The sequence below is a fragment of the Anomaloglossus baeobatrachus genome, chromosome 3, assembly GCF_048569485.1.
Source record: "Anomaloglossus baeobatrachus isolate aAnoBae1 chromosome 3, aAnoBae1.hap1, whole genome shotgun sequence".
In the NCBI taxonomy this organism is placed as follows: Eukaryota; Metazoa; Chordata; class Amphibia; order Anura; family Aromobatidae; genus Anomaloglossus; species Anomaloglossus baeobatrachus.
The window spans coordinates 483043806-483070973 of NC_134355.1; positions in this window are offsets into that span (position 1 = coordinate 483043806).

Here is a 27168-nt window from a genome sequence, read left to right on the forward strand (position 1 = left end):
TATAGTGGGGTCTAAGGGGTCCCCTACTGGAACCCAGGAATGCATTTGCGCAGCATACTCCAAATTCAGGCATTTTGTTCTTTTTATTAATTCTATGCCTCCACAGATCACCTGTCGTTGGAGTTGTAAAAAGCATTGGAGGTCTGATATCCAATAGTTAATCTTTCTGTACTCTTTATTCTTAAGGTCTCATTGACACAATGAGTATTTGATGAGTTTTGCATTTTGTACATTTTCTGCCGCATTTCTGTATCTCTTTGTTAAAATTCATTATTTTTTTTTTTAAATTGAGTTTTTGAGTGTGTTCTTTTTACAATCATTTTTAGTGCTTTAACACTGGCTTTTGTCTCTTTTTGGTATTTCATGTTTTTTTAAAAAGCTGCTTTGTTTTTGATACTCCCTGGTTGGCGTTTCCAAAACTTTATTGATACAGTTATATAATGATGACATGCGATTTTAGTGCATTTCCACAGCAGAAATGCACTAAAATGGAGCATGCATCTTTTATATGTAGACAGATGCATACTACTAACAGCGACAGACCATGCGGCCGCTATAAGCCATGTGATTGGAGGGGGACTGATGCCTGGCATCCCACTTTCAACTGTATTTGCATCCTGGATTCAGATGCAGTTGAAAGCAATGATGGAACAGGAATGCGGAAGCTCTCTTCTCCATCATTCTCATTTGTGCGTTCTGTCATCTCAGGGCAGCAAACACGATAATGTCACTATTTTACGCCTACTATGCTGAACTTCATACCAAGCAGTGAGGGTTTTTTTTTAATTAATGAGTACATTGTGGCGGCCATTATACTGTGTTATACTATTTGTAGGGCTATGTAGGGGCCACAATACTGTTTGAAGAGCAAAGTGGGGGCCATCATATTATTTGGAGGACTATGTGAGTGCCATTATACTGTATGGAGGACCATCATACTGCATGAAGGGCTTTCTGAGGGCATCATATTTTGCTGGGTGGAGACTGTAGGATCATCAAACTGTGCATGGTGAGGGTACTATGGAGGAATTCACTGTATTTAGGGCACTCTTTTGTTGGCATCATTCTTTATAGAAGGCCATGAAAAGGGTATCTTAGTGCATGGGAACACCAAGGGGCTTTAATAGGAAAAAAATTACTTTGGAAGGGCTGCAACATTGTGAGAGATGTTCTTCTGTGACCCTACCAACTACTTTTTTTTTTTGTGCGGTGGGGCCAATTAGAATTTCTGCAACAGTGCCTGCAGATTTTCTATGTTGAAAATTCACAAATAAAACTTAGCGTACTCGCAAGATAAACTGTCATGTTGCATTTTTCAAACATATATTGCAGTTCAGTTTACACATAGTAAAAAAAAAAGCAAAGCACAATGGGCATGAGACTTCTATAATTGCTTTCCACTTTGCTGGAACTATAAGATGGTGCAATTTTATGCAACATCAAAAACTCACCAAAAACTCAACATTGGGAACTTAACCTAAGTTTATTATTTACTTTTTGCCAGATTACTGTTTTTGTTAACAGTAGCATATTTCGACAATTTCCAGGCTTATCTATCTATTTTAAAGGGAATCTTTCAGTAGAATGAACCCTCCTAAGCTGTCTCTATAGTTATATAGGTAAGACAGTTAAATCAAATAATAACTTGATCTCTGCAATCCGATGTTTTATTCCAGAGAAATCTACATTTTTCTTAGTATGTAATGAGCTGTTAAGATCTATGGGCTGGACTTCCTTGAGAATCTGTCTCCAGAGATTATTGTAAACGAGAAAGGGCATTACCTGTGTGAGACATATAGATCAGGAGAGCAGACTGTCAGTCATTACATTATGGAGAGAAGGTATGCACACCAGTGACTATGCAAGGGGAATACATGTAATAGCAGTATCTGCTGTGTGAATACTGGCTTGAAAAATACAATAGCTACATGCAAAAATGAAAAAATGAGAGTGGAATCTGCATTACTGCCATGAAATATGAATAAAGAGAAATTTAGCTATTGAATTGATCAATGCAACAGAGCCCCAAAACCTCTTCACGGTATTCTCTTATTTTTGGGGTCCCTAGCTAATGTGTGTTCTCTCATGCAGTTAAAAAACTTACCAGGTATAGGAAGCTGAGACCCAGGCTATATATGTATGATGTGGACCGGCAAGATATGGGTGGGGTCGGGTTCACAAACGAAAGACCACTTTCCATTTTTCCATGTAGCTATTGTATTTTTCAGGCCTGTATTCACACAGCAGTTACTGCTATTACATGTATTCCCCTTGCATAGTCACTGGTGTGCATACCTTCTCTCTATTTAGTGATTTTTTTTTTAGGTTCTTGCACCCAGTTCAGACTTGGAATGGTGTTCCAAGCGTTGTTTCTTTGTTTGATAGTGGTCTTTCGTTTGTGAACCCGACCCCACCCATACCTTGCCGGTTCACATCATACATATATAGCCTGGGTCTCAGCTTCCCATACCTGGTATGTTTTTTAACTGTATGAGAGGACACACGCACATACCTCCCGGACGACCTCGCTGTGGGCGGCGAACATCCTCTTTCTGAAGCGGGAGGGACGTTTGGTGTCACAGCGACGTCACACTGCGGCCGGCCAATAGAAGCGGAGGGGCAGAGATGAGGGGGACGTAACATCCCACCCACCTCCTTCCTTCCGTATTGCTGGTAAGCTGTGTTCGTCATTCCCGGGGTGTCACACGGAGCGATGTATGCTGCTTCGGGAACAATGAACAACCGGAGCACAGAAGGAGGACCGACATTTTGAAAATGAACGACATGTCAACGAGAAACGATAAGGTGAGTATTTTTGCTCATTCACAGTCGTTCGGAGCTGTCACACGCTATGATATGTCTAACGATGGCGGATAATCCGTGACCCCGACGACATATCGCCCGATATATCGTAGTGTGTGACACCGCTCTAAGCCTAAAGGCTGCTTTACACACTGCGATATCGGTCCCGATATCGCCAGTGTGGGTACCCGCCCCCATCTGTTGCGCGACACGGGCATATCGCTGCCCGTGCCGCACAACATCGCCCAGAGCCGTCACACATACTTACCTGTCCGGCGACGTCGCTGTGACGGGCGAACCGCCTCCTTTCTAAGGGGGCGGTCCGTGCGGCGTCACAGCGACGTCACTGAAACGTCACCGAACCGCCGCCCAATAGCAGCGGAGGGGCGGAGATGAGCGGGACGTAACATCCCGCCCACCTCCTTCCTTCCTCATAGCAGCCGGGAGGCAGGTAGGGAGAGCTTCCTCGCTCCTGCGGCGTCACACGCAGCGATGTGTGCTGCCGCAGGAACGAGGAACAACCTCGTTACTGCTGCAGTAACGATAATTGAGAATGGACCCCCGTGTCGCCGATTAGCGATTTTGCACGGTTTTGCAACGATGCAAAATCGCTTATCGGTGTCACACGCAACGGCATCGCTAATGCGGCCGGATGTGCGTCACAAAATCCGTGACCCCAACGACTCCGCATTAGCGATGTCGCAGCGTGTAAAGCCCGCTTTAGACGTCCATGTCCATGTACTGCAACATCCAAGCTGGTAGTTTTAGTCTAAAACGTAAGTTGGAAAGTCACGGAACACTTAAAGTTGTCATGAGGTCACCACGACCTTGCAACACGCATTTGTAGAAATGTCCCAGGCCTATTGACACAGCATGGGACTTAAAGCCATAACTAGGCTCGAGATAAATTTGTGCATGAAGAGACCTGGTGTTTAAGCTTGTGACGGTGATAAGAAAAGATGCTGAGGATTATTCAGGGAACAGTGAACAGCAGATATAGGGTATTAGTTGTATTTATTTCTACATCTTGTGTGTCCCATCATGGGGACTATACGGACCCTAACAATAAAAGATATTTAATTCAAGGAGAATAAATTTGATGCAAAATTAATTTTCCAGTAAAAGCCACATTATTTGGTTAATTTGAATTGAGTCAGATCCGCTCATTTCTACGAGGCACAATATCAACAAATTTTTATTTCCATTTATCATTCCCTTTTCTTTCCAAGCAATTCCTTTGTATCTATCTGCCCTACCTTTTTTTTTGCCAGCTCAATTATTCTCCTCAGGTAATGTTTTTCGTCTATACTTTCCTTTCATATACTTCCTTTCTTGTATTATAAAATTTACTATTCACCGAGCAATTCCTTTAAATTCTAATTAGAATTTTTGTGGAATCTTGTCCAACCAGTCAGCATGGTAAAAACTTATTTTTCTTAAAGGTAGCAGGATAACTGGCTGACGATTAATTAATTTGCAGAAATTGAGTCATCAGATTGAAACTGAAGATCGATGAACTCACATTTTGATCAAGAAAATAAATCATCAGGCCATGATTGAACCAAACACTGGGTTGATGCCTGTCAGATATCAAATGTGGCAGTGAGAAATTAGATGGGAGTATAAGGTCTGTTCTAGATTTGGTCCTATGTGTTCTGGAATGGAGTGTCTCCCTCCATATATCTGTGATATGAAGGTTACATAGGGTGCTGGGAATTTAATCCCATTGATGCTGATATATTCTGTCATTAGTAAGAGAAGACCAAATCAGTAAAGTCATCTTCTGTGAATTGTAGATTTGATGTATTTGAGTTGTTCACGAAAAATATAAAAAAGAAAAATGCTGACCAATGTTCAATCAAACAGTTCATTTCATGAGGTATGAAATCTTAGTGGGTTCAATGCACACAAGGTTGCAATGTTACAAAACATTAAAGGGAACCTGTCACGTGTATATTGACCTGATGATATGGGGTTAATGTGCAGGCTAAAAGAATTTGAAATCTGCCCGCTACCTGCACACTGAACCCCGCTGCTAGGGAGCGTTTATTATCAGTCACCACCCTGTATAAGAGCGGCAGCTGTAACCTCCTTCCACACTAACTGACGGCCCGCTCAGCATTAGGCCTCCTTCACACGTCCGTGTAAAAAAAAAGCACTTGTTGCACGGTTCATTTTGGACATCCGTATGGGCATCTGTGTCATCCGTGTGTGATCCGTGTGACATTTGTGTGACATCCATGTGACCGGTACTGTAAAAAAATGCATGATACTGAAATTAATGCTTTTTATGTGTAAAAAATGTGAAAAGCCAGAAAAATGTGAGAGAGATAGATAGATTGATCTCCTGGCAGAAAACTACACCAAAACTGCTTCAAAACGTGCTGAAATTTATACACCATATTCCTGCACTAAATCTGTATCTCCTGCCAAAAATTTGCATCAATACCGCATCGTGTTTTGATGCATTTTTTTGGCCAGAAGAAGCTGATTTTGTGCAGGAATATAGTGTATAAATTTCAGCACCAAATCTGCATCTCTTGGCAAATTGTATACCTGCGGTCACAAGTGTGGTACTGTGGGAACGGCCAGCTGTGAGCACAGATAAACTGAGTGATCTCACTTCTGCGGCTCAGTCAGTCTCTACCTGAAGCCACATCGTGTGGACATGTTCTGTACCTGCGCAGTGTAACATCAGTATGTAGCAGAGCCGGAATCCCCATGGAACCTTGCGTAGATTACGTCGGAACTGGGTGTTTGGGGTTCATAAATTGGAGAAAGAGGGTGATTTTTTTTGTACTTTATTTCAAATAAAGGATTTTTTTACTGTTTGTGTTTATTTCTTTTTACTTACAGATTAGTAATGGGGGTCTCATAGATGCCTCCCATTACTAATCTAGGGCTTAGTGACATCTGTGACCTTTCATTAACCTCTTATATTACTCCAATTACCACCACACCAGGACAATCGGAATCAGCCGTGTAAAGTGCAGGGATTGTCACATATAATAGATGTGACAATCTTGGGCTCCTGCAGGCTGCTATTTTTAGGCTGGGGGCCCCAATTAGCATGGGTCTAACCAGCCTGAGAATACCAGCCACCTGTTTTAGGCTTTATCATGGCTGGGTATCAAAATTGGGGGGACCGCATGCTGTTTTTTAAATGATTTTTTTAAATAATTAAAAAAAAAGCCACACGAGGTCCCTCTTACTTTGATAAACAGCCAAGATAAGCACACGGCTGGGGGCTGCAACCTGTAGGCATATACTTTATCTGTGCTGGTTATCACAATTCTGGGGGGACCCTACACTAATTTATTCATTTTTTAATTTATTTTTGCACCACTATATATATATGCAGGCAGTGTGTGTGATTCCAAGCAAGACACCCTGTCACACAGGGTGGGGGCGCAGTCTGACTGCAACTAATTAGGGACGCTGGGACTACCGGTGGGTGGGGCAAGCAGTGGATATGTATGTAGGTTAATGAGAGGCCCTGGAAGTAGTGAAACAAGCCGTGTGGGAGACTTGGTAAGTATAACCCTCCTGCTCTAATCCCTTTAGCCCTTTCTACTACCATTTTAAAGCAGAATATTGGGGTCCCCATAGACTTATATGGGGATTGGCATCTGGGCAGATATTTGGGATTAATTCCAGTCCCAAACTGGGGTTTGTTTTTTGTTTTTTTTTTAAATATCTGCGGTTTGCCTATCACTTTTTACAAGCAAGCTTGGTAGAGAGATATTATCCAACATTATAGGTTCAAAACTAAATTTGGGGAACCATCATTTTAAATTCAAGATCTTGATTCTCAAAGACAGAAGAAAAGGAAGGAAAAAAGCAACCTTGCTTTGTGCACATATTAAAGTGGTATAACACCATGACTCAAGGTCTACCTGCAAAATGTGAATCCTCTACAGCAGATAGACGTCATGTAGTCAGTTACATTCATCCATTTTATGAATGTTTTATATTTGCAGAAGGTAGCCCATAGTGTGAATATGACCTGTCTCTTTAGTGCATGCTCAGTGTTCAGATTCCGGAGAAATAATGTGTATTCAGAAACTGGTACTAGGATAGGGAATCATAATGATGACCTGTAGTGCAGAAACTGCTGCGGGGTGAGACCACAATTAGCTTTTGACTGGAAGGAAAGTCGGACACATCCTATTTTATATTGTCAGCCTGCTTTCATTTCCCAATGGTGATGTTTTCTTCCATTCTTAAAATTTTGCACATATGGGGCATGTGTCAAACAAAAACCCATGAGACTACTATTCATTTTGTTTTCCGTGCTGACTTCAAAAATAGACATACAGTGTACAGTTGTATATTAAAAACATAAAGGAAACAACGATAAACTGACCTGACTGCTGGCGTTATATTCTCCTGACCTTATGCTATTAATATTATCATCACCTGCCTGAATTGAATGAGTACAGCAGAGATGTTCAAAGAGCTTATAAATCCTTATGTCACATTCTGCCAAATAGATGTGATGTGCTGCAATATATGCTGAGAGTGTTGTTAATAAGAGAAATGCACAGACCTATTCATTCCCGTAGAACATAAAACAGAATGACTTTGAGAGCTGATTAGTTCAAACATTATTGATAAAAAACATTGGCATTTTTGTTACAGTTTTTAAATTTATATAAAGATAGCACAGGACAAGATTTTCTGTAGCCCAGGGAGAATATTAATGCCCCTCTTCTCCTTAAAAGATTATTTGAAAGGTGGGTGTATGTGGGAGGGTATTGTATTGCAGGCACCAGCATCTCTGCACTGTCCTACACCATTCACACAGCGAGGACGCCAGCACACTCATAGTTCTGGCCATGCAGTGGAGGCAGTGTATGCCACACAGATCTCCTGGGAGTACTCTTAGGGTGCGCGTGCATGCACCTATACTTAAAAGGCCAGTACGCCCTAAACCGGAAGTGCCTCTCAGCCTATGGCTAAAAGTGATCTATCCTTTAGAGACGCATTGCTAGTTGTCAGGTCTCTTGTGCTGCTGCTGCTGTATTGCTGTATGCTGTTTCACTAATATCTGTCTGTGTTCCAGTACCTGACATATTCGCTGTTGCAACTATCCGTATGCTGGAGCATATATTACAAGCTTTTCTTCCCCCCATTCACCTTTTGTGCCTCCCCTATTCCCTCATAGACTAAGCTTACGAGCAGGGCCCTCACTCCTCCTGGTGTGTTAATGTTGTTATTTTGTATTGTCTCATATTGTCTGTACATGTCCCCTCTGAATTGTAAAGCGCTGCGGAATATGTTGGCGCTATAGAAATAAAAATTATTATTATTATTATTATCCATATCAGCTGTATCTGCCATACCTACTGTTGCAACAATTTGTATCAGCTGTATCTGCAGTACCTGCTGTTGCAACAATCCATACAAGATGTAGCTGCTGTACCCACTGCTGCAACAATCCGTACCAGCCGTATCTGCTTAACCTGCTACTGTATCCTTCCATACCGGCCGTGCCCACCACATTAGCTGTACCAGCTGTATTTGCCATATCAGAAACTGTTAACGTCCATACCCCTGGGGCAAGCTGTCGCAGCATCGAGTCTCCCTGAGTATTACTTGGTTTCTACCTGTAGTGCAAGCTACCCTCACCATTAGAGGATCTGGAGAAAACCATGGTGTGACTAAGGCCTCCTTAACATATCCATGTCTCCAGCATGTGTGACGTCCGTTTTCAAACATACTGAAGATACGGACACACGTACACCCATTAAAATCAATGGTTCTGCGCACACATCTGTGTTTTGACATGGACTGTGTGTCCATGTAGAGCACATGCGTGTCTGTGACATGTCCATTTTCTGCAGGCAGCAAGCGTGTCACACGGACCGCACACTGATGTGATCCATGTAACATCAGTGTCACGCATACCAGAGAAAACATAGATGACTTAACAATAAAGAATTTTATCTGTCTCCAGCGCTGCTGTCTCTGCCTCTGTTGCTACTTCTGGGCCCGCTCATTATGCTCATTGCAGTTTCATGGCACTCACCACGGACCCGGAAGTTACAACAGCACGGGAGACAGCAGCAACCGAGACAGGTAAGTATACCAGCTCATGCTGTCCGTATGCAATCCACATGTCACATAGATAGTAGAGGGACAGCACACATAGTACACACACATGGACTCACGTGCACACACACATACGTACCTTCACTATGGACTGTGCAAAACGTACATATTTTGCACGGGCATGTGAAGGAGGCCTAAGGCACTTTGACACCAAAGCATGTTGGTTTTTGCACTGCAGTATATTTTTGGCTGGATATTATCTTCTTATTATGAGCTTTAAATAAAATGGACGTTTTTTATTGGAAGCTGGAGCATTTTTTAAATTGTTTCATTAAATTTTCATAAAAGGCCACCAAAAACACATAACAATAAACAATAAAGACGTTTCAAATTGCTGAATTTTGTAGAAAAGTTTGAGACTGCTAAAAAAGTGTGTGAAGAAAATCTAAATGATCAATTCTACCATAGCATAGTCAGCTGCTGCCTAATTTTAGCAGAACAAGGTAAAAGTGTTTTCAGCTTACCAGTAAAAAGAGTCCCCAGATGGATAAGTGGTGCATGGATCCTCCAGAGCAGCCCGTTCTGGAATCCAAGGTGAGTCAGTGGAGGAAGGAAGGGGGAGGGGGGATGGAATCCAGCACCAACAAAAATATTTTATATAAAAATCAAAAATGTATTGAAACATATAAGTTAAAAATGAAAAAAACGCTTACCTATGAATAAGGACATGTTTTTAACCACCTGTCCGAAAGGGGTAAGGATGTAATGATGTCTCTTCCTTGCCCTTTTGAGTTTTTTTCATTTTTAACTTATGTGTTCCAATAAATTTTTGATTTTTACATAAAATATTTTTGTTGGTGCTGGATTCCATCCCACCTCCCCCCTTCCTTCCTCCACCCACTCACCTAACTTTAGCAGAGCCGAGTTCAGATGAGCATATGCAAAAATATCAAAGAAAAAACACAATTTTCCATCCTTATTGTCATCTGTTTGCAATCTGTATGCCATCTATATGTCCAATTTTAAGATACATATGATTTCCATATTGCTTCATTTTGTACATGAACAAGACAGTTTCCTATATTAATAATTGTAAAGGATCTATAAAATTACCTAACATGCGGATGGTAACCCGAATGGGTATGTATGGGGAGAGAAAAGAGATGTTAATATCCAATGTCCCTCAATATCCATCGGCTGGATGGACAGAGCAGGCCAGCGTTGACTGTTATGGAAGTGCCTGGGAGCAAGTTAAGTTCCAAGAAGCCCTGAGTCTTACAGTCTCCAGAGGAACTGAAGACCGAAGACCGAATATCATTTCCAGAGGAACCTGAAGACCAAATACTGAATATCATCTCTAGAGGAACCAGAAGACCGAATTCTGGCACCAGATGTCATGGTCAAGCACCGAAGACAGACTGCTGAGCACCATCTCCAGGGGAGGACCAGACTTCATGGTCAAACACCAAAGACTGAATACCGAAACCAGAGATTGAGAATCAAACATTCGCTCCAGTGCAGTGTCCAATGAGCTGGGCTGTTACGTCCTGCCTTGACGTACAGTACTAAGAAAGTAAAACAACCAGTAGTTACCAGAGTAGACTAGTGGCATGGTAAGTTGTAATGCAGCCATGCCAAGCTTAGTGCCCCAGTAAAATATATTATATATTATTACTATTGTTTATTATTATAGCGCCATTTATTCCATGGCGCTTTACAAGTGAAAGAGGGTATACGTACAAAATATATATGAATATACATGACTCTAGGTGCGGAGTTTGATTGCATAGGGGGATACTGTGGTTAGAAGTGGGGTGACCCTTATATTTCCTTGATACAAAGATTAAAATTGGGTGACGTTAATAAGAATCGTGATCTGAAATCTGGAGTAGTCTCATGTAATTGATCAGTCGATTGAATTTGTACATTACCAATATCAAATTGATTACTGTACCTTGAACCTTTGTATCACCCACTGATTACCCCTAATTCCACTAATTCCTTGTTGCTGTGAAATAAATACTTGTGTCAGTGTTGAGTTGCCTTTGTTGCGTTGTTGCATTGCTGGCACCTGTTTACACCTGTTTAATCCAGAAAAAAGATCAAAGCACTGCATGCTGAGATGTATTACATTCGGACTACCGCTGTCCGTATGCTATCTGCTCTGACAGCATGTCATCTGAACAAGCCCTATGGCCACTTTCTCTTGTCCGTTTTACTCAAATGTGTTCAATTTGTGGTTTTTTTTTTAATGGAAAGAACACATAATCATTATAATCTATGGGGCTGTTCACAAGTCGGTTTTTTTATTGCAAACCCATGGAAAATTGCCTTGTGAAACTGCCCTAACGGAAAGTATGCAGCAACAGTAATTGGATTTGTTTTAATACCATGAATTCAATTAAAACCTATTTTATTCTATTTCCTGCTTTCCCAGACACAAGTCTAATGAGATTATATGTTAAATCCAACCCATCAAGAATGAAAAAGATTTTCTACTGGTAAACTTTAATGACATATCATAAAGGAGACATAGGTTTGGACCCTGCTGCCAGATCCCCACTGATATGACCTTCATAACATATCTTATTCAAATGACATTAAACTCTATCAATGGAAAACCCTTTCCTCTCTGGGAGCCATTTTTAAGAATGCTTTATGTATCTGACACCACCATTTTTTCATTAAGACATTCGCATTCATGCTCTTTGGGTAATGAAAGTCATTCTAATTTGCTTTATAATATCTAGGATAATCTTCTACGGTAAATTATATGAATGTTAGGAGTCACTAAGGAATAATATAAAGGCACAAAGCTGCGGGCCTTATACTGAGCTGCCTAGGTATGGCATAACCATTATTAATTTATAGAAAACACGCTCACCCCATCATTTGGACGGTCTGCTGCAGCTGTAGCGCTGTACACACCCGCGTCCTTCCGAAAAAAACTTTCTTAAAGGCAATGTGTCATGAGAAAAAGACCTACTATTTAACACTAGAACTACTGGACTCGTGACACCTATATAGAAATACATGGTGCAAAGTAGTCAAAATGACTACCTCAGTAGTTCTAGTGTTAAAGGTGATGTCACCAAGTCAAATGTGGTCAGTTTTTCATGTTATTCTATTCCAATAGCTCCCATAAGCAATTTTATGGGGTTTTCTCGTTTTCTTTTTTGTTGTTAATTTGCCACACATTCCCAATGATATGGGCCTTTTAATGTAGTTCTAATTATTATTGTCTTTACAAAGTGACAAGTCTCCACTAAGTATGCTGTTATCTATATGTATAAGTGGCTAGCTTTTTCTCTTAATTTATTAAGCTCCCCCGCAAGCACAGACAGACAGACAGACAGACAAACAGACAGATAGATAGATAATAGATCAATATATGATATATTGATAGATGGAGAGATAGATAGATAGACATACTGTAGATAGATAATAAAAATAATAAAATAATATATTTATAATAAAAAATAATATATAAATACTGGTGACATGTCTTTAAATAACATTTTTTTATGTTGAATGTGTTCTTTACATTTCATTTGTAACGTATTTTTTTTTCTTTTTATTCTTCCTTATATCTAGGTATATTAGCAAATAGAGATCTTGCAGTTTCACACTGACCACTAGGGCTGTTCTACACTCTTACTTCCTGCTATTTGAAGAAATCTACATGAACATTAGCAGAATTAGTCTTACTCATACTCTGTTCCATTATATTGATGCTTCTAATAACATGTGAAAAGGGTGGTGGTGGGAGCTGTGACATCACTTATTGTGAATAGTGGATCTGTAGGAAAGTGCACTGTATTGGAGCAACCTGAAAATATTAGTGATGGGACACTGCCCTCTGCTGGCCCAAGAAAGAACAACAGACCAGGAAACAAAATACACTTTGTTTCCGGAGGATACTGAAACAGATAGTCCGCAAGTCCTGAACCCCCAAAACTCGCGCACCGTCCAACACGACCCCTGCACCATCCATAAAAACTCCCAAAACCCCTGCACCATCCAGCAAGACCCCCGCATCATCCAACAAGACCCCTGAGAACCCTGCAATGCTGGTCAAGATCCCCTAGAACCCTACTATGCCAGTGAAGATGCCCAAGACCCCTCTACGCCGGTGAACATCCCCAAGACATCTGCTACGCCGGTCAAGACCCCCGCTACGCTGGTCAAGACCCCCGGTCCTACGTGGTCAGGCTTCAGATGTAGCCAGACAAGACAGCCAGCAGTGGGTAACCCGAATACGTCGGGGTGTTGCCTCCTGCCCGGCCGTGCGGCACTTGATGTGAGAGAGTGTGTTGCTTAATGTGATGTACGGTGATACTACTGACCTGGGAAATTTGAGAATGCACTTGTTCCGGTGGGTCCAAGAGGATAAAGAGATGGTGACCAGGTACATGAATACCTTGCATGAGGTAACAGCCCAGATTACCCTGAAGTCAGATGGAGAATATCGGGGATTGGGACCCTGGGACTCCATATTGCGAGATCAGATGGTGGCCAGCCTGCGAGCCCCTTATCTGCGGCAGGCCCTGAGAGAATACCTAAAGTGTAGCCTCAATGTGAGTTTCTTGGAAGTGGGTGCGGAGGCGAGAGTGCGAGAGAAAGAGGCACCTGCTCCCACAAACATGGTACAGCACAGAGGTGGCCGCTGCTGAAGTGACCGATGCTGAACCAGAGTGGGCTTGAAAGCTGAGGGCAGAGCTGCAGGTAGTGAGAGAAGAATTGAATAGCATCCATTGGACACCCCCTCCTCCAGCTAGTCAAAACTGGTGCCCTCTGGCGGCCAACGTGCGAGAGGAACCTCCGCCACCTCCCCTGAATCAACCTGAGGGTTGCAGCGTTATTTGCTGGACGTGTGTAGGAAGAGGTCACCTATCCCAGAAGTGCACCACGCGAATAGACATACCACGTGGGCAGGCATTAAACTACCTGGCATTTCACTCATGTTGCCCACTCCAGCACAGCACCCACTCTCCAATTTACCGCTACCAACGATCTCCCCATCCCACAGCTGGAGTTGTGTGGATGAAGAAAAGGGTATGTGGAAAAGACCTGGGAAGGAAAGGGATTGTGTTGGTGAAAGGCCCTGCCGAGATGGACCTACCATGATCTTGGGAATGAACATCTTGAGGCAAGTAGGTCAGTTCCTAGCTGAGGATCTGCAGGGAAGACATTGGACCCAGAAGACCCAGCAACGCCCGACTAGGAGAACTCTCCAAGAGCTCATTCAGGTTTGCCAGATTCAGAAGCTACCTGCGTTCTCCCACTACTTGGGGAAGGTCGTGGGGCACCAGCGTACTGCATTGATTTTGCCGGTAGGGCAGAAGGTGCTCACCATGCCTGTTTGGGTGCGATTGCCCATGGAAGGAGTCAAGGTGCAGTGGAACCTCCAGAAGAGGCAGAGGAGATCCCAGGGCTGCTGGTCGCATGGACCCTGGCAACGGTCCGGTAGGGGCAGGTGCTGGTGAGGTGCCTTAACTTGAGTGGAGAAAGCATGCCGCTCGTCTCAAAGAGAGAAGTGGGTCAGATTTCTATAATACCTGAGATGCTCACAACAGCGGGAGCCATTTATCTGGTTCCCATCAGAAACCTGTGGACCCTGTCTGTGGCCCTCACTCAGAGAGAGGAGAGGGGTAATGCAGGAAGTGGACGCACTCTCCTAGAACAGATGGAGACAGATCTGACTGAGTTTTTCCCCGAACAAGTCGGGCAAGTGGAGGAAATGTTGAGATGATACCAACATGATGATGACTTTGGGTGCACCACCGATATTCAACATGAGATCCCAACGGCGGACACTGCCCCATCTGAGAGAGGTATGGACAGATTCCACCCATTATGTATCAAGAAGTGAAATAACTGTTGTCACACATGCTGCAGAATTGGGTGATCTGGGGGAGGCAGAACTCTTGTTATGGTTCTGTGTGCAATACAAATGGCTGAATGCCTGCACTTTCTGGGAATCCTATCCCTTACTGAGAATAGAAAAATCCCTATCGGCCTTGGGAAAGGCAAAATACTTCTCTTTTCTAGACCTGGCAAGTGGGTACTGGCAGGTTCCCATGGCTGAAAAAGACTGTATGAAGACAGCCTTTATCCTCCCCATGGGGTTGTTTGAGTTTACCAGGATGCCATTTGGGCTGACCAATGTCACGTGGACGTTCCAGCGTCTGATGGAGAGGTGTCTAGGTGACCTAAACTTCGAGTCAACCTTGATATACCTGAACTATATTACTATTTATTCTTCCACCTTCGAGGAACATCTTAACCGGCTGAGTCAGGTGTTGGAGAAACTGCAGAGGCATGGGCTGAAGGTCAAAGGCCCGGAAGTGCCATCTGTTCCAAAAATAAATTGAATACCTCGGGCACACTGTGTCCAGTGAGAGGGAGGTACCCAACTTCACAAAAGGTCGCTGCAGTGCAAAAAATGGCCAACCCCAACAACGATGAGAGAACTCCGGGCTTTCCTAGGCCTATCCGGGTACTACAGAAGGTTCATCAAGTACTTTGCTAAAATCACGGCACCTCTGCATAAGCTTTTGTGAGGGACAGCAGAGAATACCCAAAATCAGCCTCTCCAGTAGGGCCCTGAACAAGAAGAAGCCTTCCGGACCCTGAAAATGGAACTAACTAATGCCCCCATCCTGGCCTATGCGGACTTCACCCAGCCCTTTGTATTGTACGATGACGGCAGTCTCTATGAGCTAGGAGGAGTGCTGGCTCAAGTTCAGGAGGGACGAGAGAGGGTCATAGCATATGCCAGTAATTCCCTGAGGGACTCGGAGAAGAATCCTGACAACTATAGCTCGTTTAAGCTGGAGCTACTGGCCCTGGTATGGGTGATGAATGAAAAGTTTGCCGAATACCTGTCAGGAGCAGATGTCCAAGTGCACACCGACAACAACTCCCTCGCTCACCTAGAGAATGCAAAACTGGGTGCCCTGGAACAACGCTGGGTTGCCAGAATGTCCAGGTTCCGGTATAAAATCTCCTACCGGTCGAAAGCTGAAAACAAACATGATGATGCGTTGTCTCGAGTAACCCTGGGGTGACAGATGTGGGATATTGATGAAGAGCTGGAGGGAGATGAGACACCCGACTTTAAGGGCTTTGCAGCGGTGCTGGTAAAGGCGCAAGAAGCTGGGACAGAATCTCGGCCTACCTGAGTATTGGGACACCCTAGGGAGGAGTGACTGCATTTACAGCAGGCTCTTAATCAACGACCCTGCCAGGAGGAAAGAGGAGGCCTTTCAGCCAATCGGAAGGGGAGTTCTAGCGCAAAGAGGAGGCAGGGTATGGATGTGCAGACTGAATGGCAAAAGGAGGTCCCCTCTGCAGAAGATTTAAGCAGCAGGGAGATGAATCCGGAGGATACTGGAATAGGTAGTCCGCAAGTCCCGCACCCCCAAGACCCCTGCACTGTCCAGCATGACCCCTGCACCATCCAACAAAACTCCCAAGACCTCTGCACCATCCAGCAAGACCCCCACACCCTCCAGCAAGACCCCCGAGAACCCCCCTATGCCGGCCAAGATCCCCAAGACCCCCCGCTACGCTGACCAAGATCCCCAAGACCCTCGCTATACCAGTCAAAACCCCCACTACGCCGGTCAAGACCCCGGTCCAGACTACATGGTCAAGCCTCAAATGTCGCCAGGCAAGACTGCCAGCCGTGGGTGAACTGAATATGTTGGGCTGTTGCCTCCCGCCCGGCCGTGCAGCACTTGATGTGGGGGACTGTGTTGATAGTGATTTAAGCTTAATGTACAGTGCAATTCAGAGACTGCAGCCTATAGAGACGTAGATTAGTAGCTTAGGGCTACGGATGTAGGCTCTGACTGGTCCATATCCTGTTCCCTAGTAGTTAACGTGGGCCACAAGTTAGTAGAAAGAGTGTTCCTTACCCTGAAGTTTGGTAGACCGAGCCTTTATTGATTGCTGTGTTGTTGAGAACTAAAACTTGTAATTCTTACCCCTGTATTTCTCAACCCCTTGTGTTTGTATTAATACATTTTGCTGCGTCAACACTGTATGTTCCTTCTCTGTGCGCTGCATTTTGATCTTGCTCTTTCAGAGCCCTTGTTATCAGTTGAATATAGAGAGTTTACGTTTCATTTTATTCTGGTCTGTAATGATAATGATATTGCTGAAAATTCTACAATAAAGAACAAGAAATGTGAGACCAGCCCAAGTGGCCAGTGTGGAAATTGCACAATTTCCATTTTTTTTAGGTATACTGTATATGAATAGGGATGTTAAAAAATCTTTTAAATACATTTAAATAAAATCCTGATTTAAACATTTGGTAAAGCTTTCCTGACTCGTCTGTTTTAAAACCTTTGTTTCTCATATAAGAAAATGTTGGCTGGTCTTTTCTTAGAACTCTGCATTTTGTATTACCTGTGTTATTCCCACTGGAAATGTATGAATTGTCCAATCAGGGCTAACAGTATTCTAGAATATTGTAGGAAACCATGTTATTGATAAGCGGAATGGTTTTTATACATTTTCCACATCAAAAACAATGGAACAGCACAATGCAGTGTTGTAAAAAGATTCTCCAGCATTTTTGCTTCATAGGGTTTCCTAAACTGTAATCTGAGCTAATGGGTCCCATTTAATGAATGAAAGAGCACTGCTGTCAGTCAGTCAGTGGTTGGCACAGGAGAAGGAACTTCCTGAGAAATCAATACGTGCTAAGAGATACATAATTCCTATATCGCACCGCTCATCTCTGTATAATTGTCAGGGTCTGACATCTCTGTGTGATCTGAATGTTATTTACAGATATTACCATTAACCCCTTCCCGTGATCTGCAGTAAATAATATAATGGAACCTTGGTTAATGAGAACACTCTGTTCCGGGAGTGTGCTTGTTAACCAAGTTACTCGTTCAGCAAAGCAAGATTTCCCATAGGAAATCATTGCAATGCAGACAATTAGTTCCATAACTTGTTAAATGTCCCATTCTGGTTCCCTATTGTGCCATTACGCACACACACATATTATGCTCACCTTACCTTCCGTTCCATCGCCGGTCTCCTGGATCTTGCAGTTCGCCGGTACAGGATGTGTATCGGGAAACCATCGAGACGAGGGAGGAACTTCCACTGCCAGAGCGCTGACGTCAAAGGCAGGAGCCGCTTGCCTCTGATTGTCCAGCACGCTGCCTTTGAGTAGCGGCTGACAGCGGAAGTTCCTCCCTCATTGCGATGGTTACCCGATACATATCCTGTAGCGGCAAACTACAAGAACCATGAGGCCAGCGATGGAACGGAAGGTAAGGTGAGCATAATGTGTGTATGTGTGCGTGTTTGCGTGTGTTTGCGTGTGTTTGTGTGTGTTTGTGTGTGATTGTGTGTGTTTGTGCGGACTGGAAGAGCGGGTTAGAGCACGGTGGATGTATGGAACCGGAAGTGTGTGCGGTGAGTATTTTGCTCGTACGGCAAAGCTTGCTCGTAAACTGAGTTACAAATTTACAGCAAGCTTTGCTCATTAAGCAAAATACTCGCTAACTGGGTAACTCTTTAAGCGAGGTTCCACTGTACCCTGGTCCCTCTCCAGATGCGACAGGTGCTGGCCTCTAAGAGCGGCCGCCAGGGTCACCACCATGTTTGTACTCTATTCACCCAGCCATAGGGCAATTCATCCAGTGAAAAAAAACGAAACCCCAAAAACCATGGGCTTGAAAGAAAGGGAAGATTATCAGTAGAGTCCAGTTATTTCAACGACACTTGGTAGAAGGTTTTTGTCAGTTACTCACTACCGCCCTCTATGGGCACTTCAACACATTACAGACTGAAGCAAATATATATATTTGTTTGCGTTTCAAACCTTTACTTTCTTATAAGTTAAAGCTTTCTAAATTAATCTTTTCATATATAATGTGTAGTATAAATGACTGCTTTTATTATTTTTGGGTAAACATTTTGAACAACTAGCCCGAAGATGAACTCAGCAATAATAATGAATTCCTTGTGTCCATGAAGGTCCAGGATAAAAGGCGCAGTTATATTAGTAAGGCAAATTCCATCTATTATAATGGTAAATTGCCTTTCAAGTGTGTAAGTGGTATAGAAAATGATCAGTCATCATAAATGACATTTTGTGCCCACAGCTCATTTTCCAGTCCCTTTTGCATTGATAGCTGCTTACTGATGCAACTGTCTCCATTCTCCCATTATACCTATGGCCTTGGTGGTTGGAGGTCACTGCGTAGAGTCGCACTGAGGTTTACATGTGTGCCTTATGTGTCATATGACTGTTTACCATTTATGCAGAAAAAAAATGGAAATTTTCTATGATTGATACATTGTTGTTGTTTTTTGTCAAATGTATTTTCCTTCTGGACTAAAATCAGAATGAACTCGTAATCTCCAGTAATGGAGTTAGTGTGTCTTTATTCCGTACCTAGGCTAATTCCGCCTCTCATCTCTCCGTGATCTGCAGCAATGAAGTGTCTTTGTGTAACGGTGACAAGAGAGAAGGCAGTGGCTTTTCATCATTCTATTTATAGGCGCACAAAAGGAGATAAGGTCGTAAGACAAAAAACATTTTAAAGGACATTTCTCTAGAGGTTAAACGTCTGATTTTTTTTTTTATTATTATTTTCCCCTTTTTTTTTCACCGCACAAGTGGTTTCCTTAACGGGTTTGTAAATTGCTACAAAAAGCAAACGTATTAAACACTATGATAAAAATGATAACTGGTTTTTTTTTCATCTTTTATGGACTATGGGAGGAGGGAGTTTGCATTAATAATTAAGCCGCAGAAGGAAAGATGTAAAAGATTAAATGAAAGTGATGTGTCCATTAAAAAATATACACTGCGTCGTGATTGTTCATTCTTATAAAGCACTCCGGGATGTTCTGCTAATTGGATCGCTTGATTGGCTGAACATTGCAAAAATCTAGCGATGTGAATAGAGCATTAGAGAGACCTTTTAACAACAGCACTATTCATCTGCAGCTCGGCAGAAGGACGATTTTCTGAATGATAAGTTTAACAAAAAGGCTTAACAAACTACCTTGGGCTAAAACTGCTGGAAATAGTTTTCTGTCACTGATGTGACCAAAACACTATGACCACAGAGACTAGAGACAGCCATGGGCTCACTGAGGCAAGGATGAGTCATTTTATCTCTGCGTGCCACATTTAGTCATCTGTAATTAGGTTAGAATAACACCATCCTTCAGTCATCTTCATTTTATAAAACACAATAAAGGTTAGACATCTGAAGATATGCATCTATTAGATTTCATTCTCACATCCCGGTGTCCTGCTCATTTTTTCCCCATAATTTCACTTATTTTTTGTAAATGTATATACAGATGTAAAAATCTGGCTTCAAGTGCAGATGAACAAAATACAGTAGCGCTAATTGGGCATAGAAGAGATGTTGATTTTCTTACATATTTACATACCATTTTGTTTAGCATAACGCTTGCTGGTAAATTGGCATGACATTTCTAACACTCGGAAAAGCTTTTTAGGTACTGATACCAATTAGAATACATGGAAGGGCATGCGAGACAAAAAAACAAAACTGAGCTCGCTGCTGGTATTGGGTCATCACACCTTAGTGGACATTGTGACAGAGAGAAATATAAGTAGCATTAATAGCTATGCCCCTGCAATATACGCTCAATAGCCATGCAACTATAACAATGATATCCAAGGGCATACAAAGAAATCATGGGCCCCATAACAAACCATAATACAGTTTGCCATGTGCCATAATACAAGGTGTCATGTGCCATTATATATCATGCCATGATACGTTGTGCAATAATGTGTAATAGGTCATGTCGTGCCATTATACATCGTGTCATGTGCCATTATACATCAATCCATAATACATTGTGCCATAAAACATTGTGCCATGTACACTGTGCAATAATACATGGTCCTTTGAGTCATAATACATCGGGTCATAATACATCGTGCCATGTACCATTACACATCAAGCTATCAAGACATTGTGCCATAAAACATTGGGCCATAATACACAGTACCATTATAAATCATGCCATGTGCCATAATACACTGAGCCATGTGCTAAAATACATGGTGCCATACAACAAAGTGCCATAAAACATTGTGCCATAAGACATCCTACCATGTGCCACTATACATCATGCCATAATACATTGTGCTTTAAAAAATTGTTTCATGTGTCATAATACATGGTGCACCTTGCCATGCCCCCAGACAAAGTAGATAGCTGGCTGGCATAACTAGACATCGATGGGCTCCAGGGCAAAGTTCCCCCCCCCCCCCCCCTTCCTGCATGTTGGTCAGATGTATGGGCCATTGTAGCATTCCAAATTCTATAAAGACATAAAATTTGCCCACCCTCCTCCTTCATTATGTAGTAATGTTGCTTATCTTGTACTAATGTCCACTATGCTCGGCCACTTTCTAGTAAATATGACTCCCATGGCATAAATGTCCCCATCCTAGTAGATTTGTCCACTTCATGGCCCCATCCTGGCATATATCTATAACGTCTGCCCTTGACCACAGACTAAGATGACTGCCACGGACAGACAAGGGCTTGCCACCAAGTTGGCAGGACCTTAAGACCCTGAAACCCTTTAACCCATATACAGGGATTTGGAATTACACAAGGTCCAGGAGATTGCTGCCTATGGAACGCTGCAATCTAGGAAAGAGTGGTTGTCAGGCAGGGTCTAAACAAAAAGGGACAAACTCAGGAGGCAGGAGCATAGTCTGGAAATCAGGCAGAGGTTAAAATCGGAAAATCGGAAATGGCAGCCAGGTACATAAACACCAGGCAGGTAGGATAGTCAGGAAACAAGCAGAAGTCAGAACACCAGAATCACTAAACAGAACAGGGTGGGACAGGAACACAGAACTATCTCTGGCAGTGGTCAGCAGACAGGACGGTGAATAAGAAGGGTGTGGTGTCTTCCCATTGGCTATAGCTGAAGCCAGTGGTACTGCAGGTCCCAGGGAAATTCAGCTTAGTGGATGGGCGGAGCATTCGCCCACCAGAGCCACTGGCACCGACTCCTCTCCCATCCCCAGCACTATCCACGGCGGGAACATGGCGTCGCCTGGCCATCGGAGCAGAAGACACAGCAGTGGACTCTGGTGGGGACATGACAGTACCCCCCCTCCACGAGGGGCCTTCGGACCGTCAAAACCTGGCTTGTCGGGGAACTGGAGGTAAAATCGCCGGACAAGCCCTTTGGCATGTACCTCACTAGCTGGGACCCAGGACCTCTCCTCAGGGCCATAGCCCTTCCAATGTACCAGACACTGTACCGCCCCTTTAACAATACGGGAATCAAAAATCCTCTGGACTTCATACTGCAAATTACCCTCAACCAAAACAGGAGGAGGGGGCGGGTCTGGCTGGGTGAATGGGAAAACAATACAACTTGAGGAGGGATTTGTGGAACACGTTTGATATCTTACAGGATTGAGGGAGGTTCAGGTGGAAAGCTGTGGGATTAATGACCTCGACTATTTCGTAAGGTCCAATAAATCTGGGTACCAGCTTAGAAGAAGAGACCTTGAGTTTAATATGCCGTGTGGACAACCATACCTTGTCCCCAACTCCAAGGCTGGGCCCTTGGAACGCCTCTTATTAGCAGCCAAGGCTTGACCACCCTGTGCCCTCTTCAAGTTCTCTTTCACCTCAGACCAGATAGCTTTCAGTTTGTCCAAAGTTTTTACAGCCTCAGGAGTATCCACCATAGTGGCAGAAAAGAACCAAAATGTGGATGTAACCCAAAATTGCAGAAAAAGGGGGTAGTCTCTAGACAGATTAAGAACAACACGTTCAAAACGTGTCCTCTTTTGTGGGCTTGTTTTGTGACCCAATATGTACTTTTTAATATGAATAACCAATAAATTTTGTATTTTTAGATTAACATTTTTTTGGACCTGGTTGCTGGATTTCCCTTGGATATTTAGTTCTCAAGCTTTGCCGACTTTCTCCATTCTTTGCACGGTCCAAATCTAGTGGTCTCCTTGGAACAGGTGAGCGGGATAAATCTTCCTTTTTGTATGCACCTTTCAGCAGACTGTCTGCTATATAATCTTTCATGGCCTGACGCTCTGGACCAGAAGATTATATATTTTACCCTTGGGGAGTCGGGAATTGGGGATCGGCTCTAAAGGACAATCATAATCTCTGTACGAAGGTAATTTTTCAGATTCAGATACAGAAAACACATCAGCAAAGTCCCTGAATGCATGAGGTATGAAGACAGGGTCAGCTCTAGTCACGTTAATAGATAAAGACATACATGTCTCCTGATACACAGGGCTCCAGCGTACAATCTCACCCTGGTACCAGTCTATGACCGGGTTATGTTTGTGCAGCCGTGGCATGCCCAATACCACTGCTGACATCAGGTGCTCAACAACAAAAAATGACACAGATTCTTCATGCAATGCTCCAATAAGCAAGGAAACCTCCTGAGTTACAAAATTAACCACACCCCGGGTGAGAGGAGTACTATCAATGGAAGAGATTCTAACGGGAGCATTCATTCTTAAAGGAAAACCCAGCTCCTTTGCTACAATAGAGTCTATTAAAGCTATTATTAGCTGCAGAGCCACAATCAACAAATGCCTGCAGCAATATAGCTTTCCCCTCTTGAGTCAAAGAAAAAGGTAACATTAACTTTATATGGTCTGCAGGGGGGAGTACCTGGGCATGTGACGCCCTGGCCTATCAGGTCGTCACAGGGTATTGTGCAACCTGCCCTTCTGCACAGTATCCGCATCCTCCTTGGTTACGGATCCCTGTTCTTCGATATTGCTAAGATCAAAGCCAATCAAAACCCTAGGAACACTTTGCACCACACCCACCAGACACACTATTGGGGGCGCTTTAAGGGAATAGGGCAACCCACTAGGGGGGTTGGTAGGGGAAGTCAGAAGTGTTAGAGAAGGGAAGTGCGAGGAGAAGAGAGAGAAGGTCAGGAGCTGGGCTCCTTGTAGAATACTAGGTGGCAGACGTTGGTCTGGGCCTGGTAGGAGCTGGAACCCCGGTCGCAGGGGATCGTGTCAAGGGGCATGGATCTGCAGAGGAGGGCAGCCGGCGGCCTTGAGCCATCTCCGGGCGGGGTCCAGGGCACGACGGGGTATGCGGACCCTAGGCCGGGAAGTAGCTTCACGCATCCCGGTAATTTACCCGACGGGGGTGAAGTCTTCAAGATTCATCTCTCACCCGCTCCAAAATCGGGGTACTAGCACAACAATGGGATAGGACTTTCCCAAAACACAGTCCATCAAATCCCAAGCGTGAACCCTGAGAGCAAGCTCACTCCGTTAGCCATACGGGTGAGCGGGACCCGACTAGTTCCACACTACAGGGTCCAAACAGTGAAGAAGATGCCACAGAAAAGGTCACAGGCTAACAAGCAACACCAAGTGCACGGGTCCAAGCGTGCTGCCTCCTTGCTGCAGCGGTGCTCAGAATTCTGGTTTACAAGCTGTCGGTGTTCGTATTCTTGGACTGAGTGAGTACGCAGAAAACCCTTTCCTCCCCAACGGTACCTCTTCACCGCCATCACCGGGCCCCGGGGCACAACACCTTGCTGCTATACCACCGCCACCAGGCACTCCCAACAGCAGAGGTGGTACTCCATCTTACCCCGCACCATGGGTGGGGTCACGAACTACCAATTACCCTGTACATAATTCCCCCCTTTTCACTTCGAGTGTCCGAAAGCCCCCCTCCCGGGTCCGGAGACCCCTCGAGCCACCGCGGTTCCGGATCTGAGCGGCTCGGATGCTGACACGGGGGTGGTACACCTCGAAAAACCTGGCATCACGAACAGGATACGAGCAGGACCCACTTACCTGGGTGACGTGCGCCTTGAAAGCCGAAAACCGTGAGTCAAGTCCTTTTCATGCCAATTCCGCCATTGTCCGACATCTTTTCGCGCAAAAACGCTGTCTTCTCCGAGAAAGCGCGCAAAGCCTAAGCCCCGCCTTCCGTCTTACGTGTGAGCCCAGAACCGGAAGTTCCCAGAGGGCCACAGCGCACGAGAGAGTGCTGAGAAAAGATTGAGGGGGCTTGCCGGAATGTAATACCAGCGGAAGTGGAGCTGGGACGCCAGGGCTGTGCCATAACATTCCTGGACGACACAGTGGCAAGATGGCGGAGCGAGGCTGGTCCCCTGAACGTGCTGTCCCTGGGACCGCGACATGGATAGAGGAGGAGACGGAGCAGCTGTGCAGGAGAATGCGGACGCAGTTCCTGTTCATACTCAACCACTGGAGCAAAGAGATGAGGAGCCTGGCGGTGGCAGTTCAAGCCCGTGAGATCAAAATCCCACGTGAAGAGAAGGTAAGCGGTTACCCAGTCCCTACTGATTGCCCAAATCTGGCTACAGCGGCTGAGGGATCCGACCACCCTCGCTTGTGGTGAGCACTCCACCGTCACCTACCCCGTTCTTGGCGGACACAGAGCTGCCCACAACAACCCCGGCAGCGGAACCTTTGGTGTCTCTACAAGAAGCCCTAGCTGCGGAGATTCCGACTATGGCCCTCATTCCAGTCACGGCACCGGTCACCCAGACACCGGCCAGACCAGACCCGGCTGCCTCACCGGGCCCGTCCTCAGAGCCAGAGCACCCGGACCCTGCAACCCCGGCTGCGGAGCAGTCGGTCTTTCTATCTTCAGCTATGGAAGAGGAGCCCAGAAGTCCACCAGTTCCGCTACCGCGCGGCATACTGACGGCTGTTGGGGCCGCAAGAGTCCAGATAAAGCCAGAGGACGCTGAAGCCCCCTACTAGGAACGACACCAGTACCAGTTATAAGCGGAGATTGCATCCCGAGACCGGCGACGACGGGATCTTGCCGCCCGTGACAGAGCAGAAAAGGAGCAAGTGAGGAGCACTGCTTCTCGAGTTAAAGGACCACGGTGTTGTGGCCTTGTGCAGCCGTTTGACCCCGAGCAGGGATAGGACTTTCCCAAAATAAAGTCTATCAAATGCCAAGCGTGAACCCTGAGAGCAAGCTCACTCCGTCAGCCATACGGGTGAGCGGGACCCAACTAGTTCCACACTACAGGGTCCAAACAGTGAAGAAGGTGCCACGGAAAAGGTCAAACAAGCAACACCAAGGGCACGGATCCAAGCGTGCTCCCTCCTTGCTGCAGCGGTGCTCAGAATTCTGGTTTACAAGCTGTCGGTGTCAGTATTCTTGGACTGAGTGAGTACGCAGAAAACCCTTTCCTCCCCAAAGGCACCCCTTCACTGCCATCACCAGGTCCCGGGGCACAACCCCCTTCCCACGGAGGGGTTAAACACCTTGCTGCCATACCACCGCCATCGGGCGTTCCCAACAGCAGCGGTGGTACTCCATATTACCACACACCGTGGGGAGCGTCACGAACTTAAAACTCCCCCGTACATAATTACCCCCTTTTCACTTTGAGTGTCCGCACGACCCCCTCCCGGGTCCAGAGACCCCTTGAGCCACCGCTGCTCCCGGATCCGAGCGGCTCGGCCGCTGACACGGGGGCGGTACAGGCACATTAGTGAGTATCCTGGGGCCCACTCAGGTGCTGTTGCTGATCTGGAATCGATTGCCTCTGAGATCCAGGCTCTCCACAATTGGCTCCACAACGTGATTTGCTCCCTTGAAGTCGATGGGACTCTGGACACGATGAGGGAGGTGCAGGAGCTTGAACTTGAGCAGACTTGAGATCTTGCACTTGCTTTGCAAGTCCTTGAACAAGGCCAGACAGGGTGTGCACCTGGTTAACACAGTATGGAGAGAATCCATTTTTTTTTTGTTAGATGGGCCAGAGATAATGTAACGTCTGCCCTTGACCACAGACTAAGATGACAGTCATGGACAGACAAGGGCTAGCCACCAAGTTGGCAGGACCTTAAGAACCCTGAAACCCTTTAAGCCCTATACAGGGATTTGGAATTACACAAGGTCCAGGAGATCGCTGCCTATGGAAGGCTACAATCCATGAAAGAATGGTTGTCAGGCAGGGTCGAAACCAGGAGGCACAACAAGGGACAAACTAGGGAAGCAGGTGCGTAGTTAGGAAATCAGGCAGAGGTCAGAACCGGAGATGGCAGCGAGGTACATAAACGGCAGGCAGGAGGGTGGTCAGGAAACAAGCAGAAGTCAGAACACCAGAATCACTAAACAGAACAGGGTGGGACAGGAACCAGGAATACAGAACTATCTCTAGCAGTGGTCAGCAGACAGGAGGGAGAGTAAGAAGGGTGTGGTGTCTTCCCATTGGCTATAGCTGAATGATGGTAACTTCAGCTGGAAGACACAT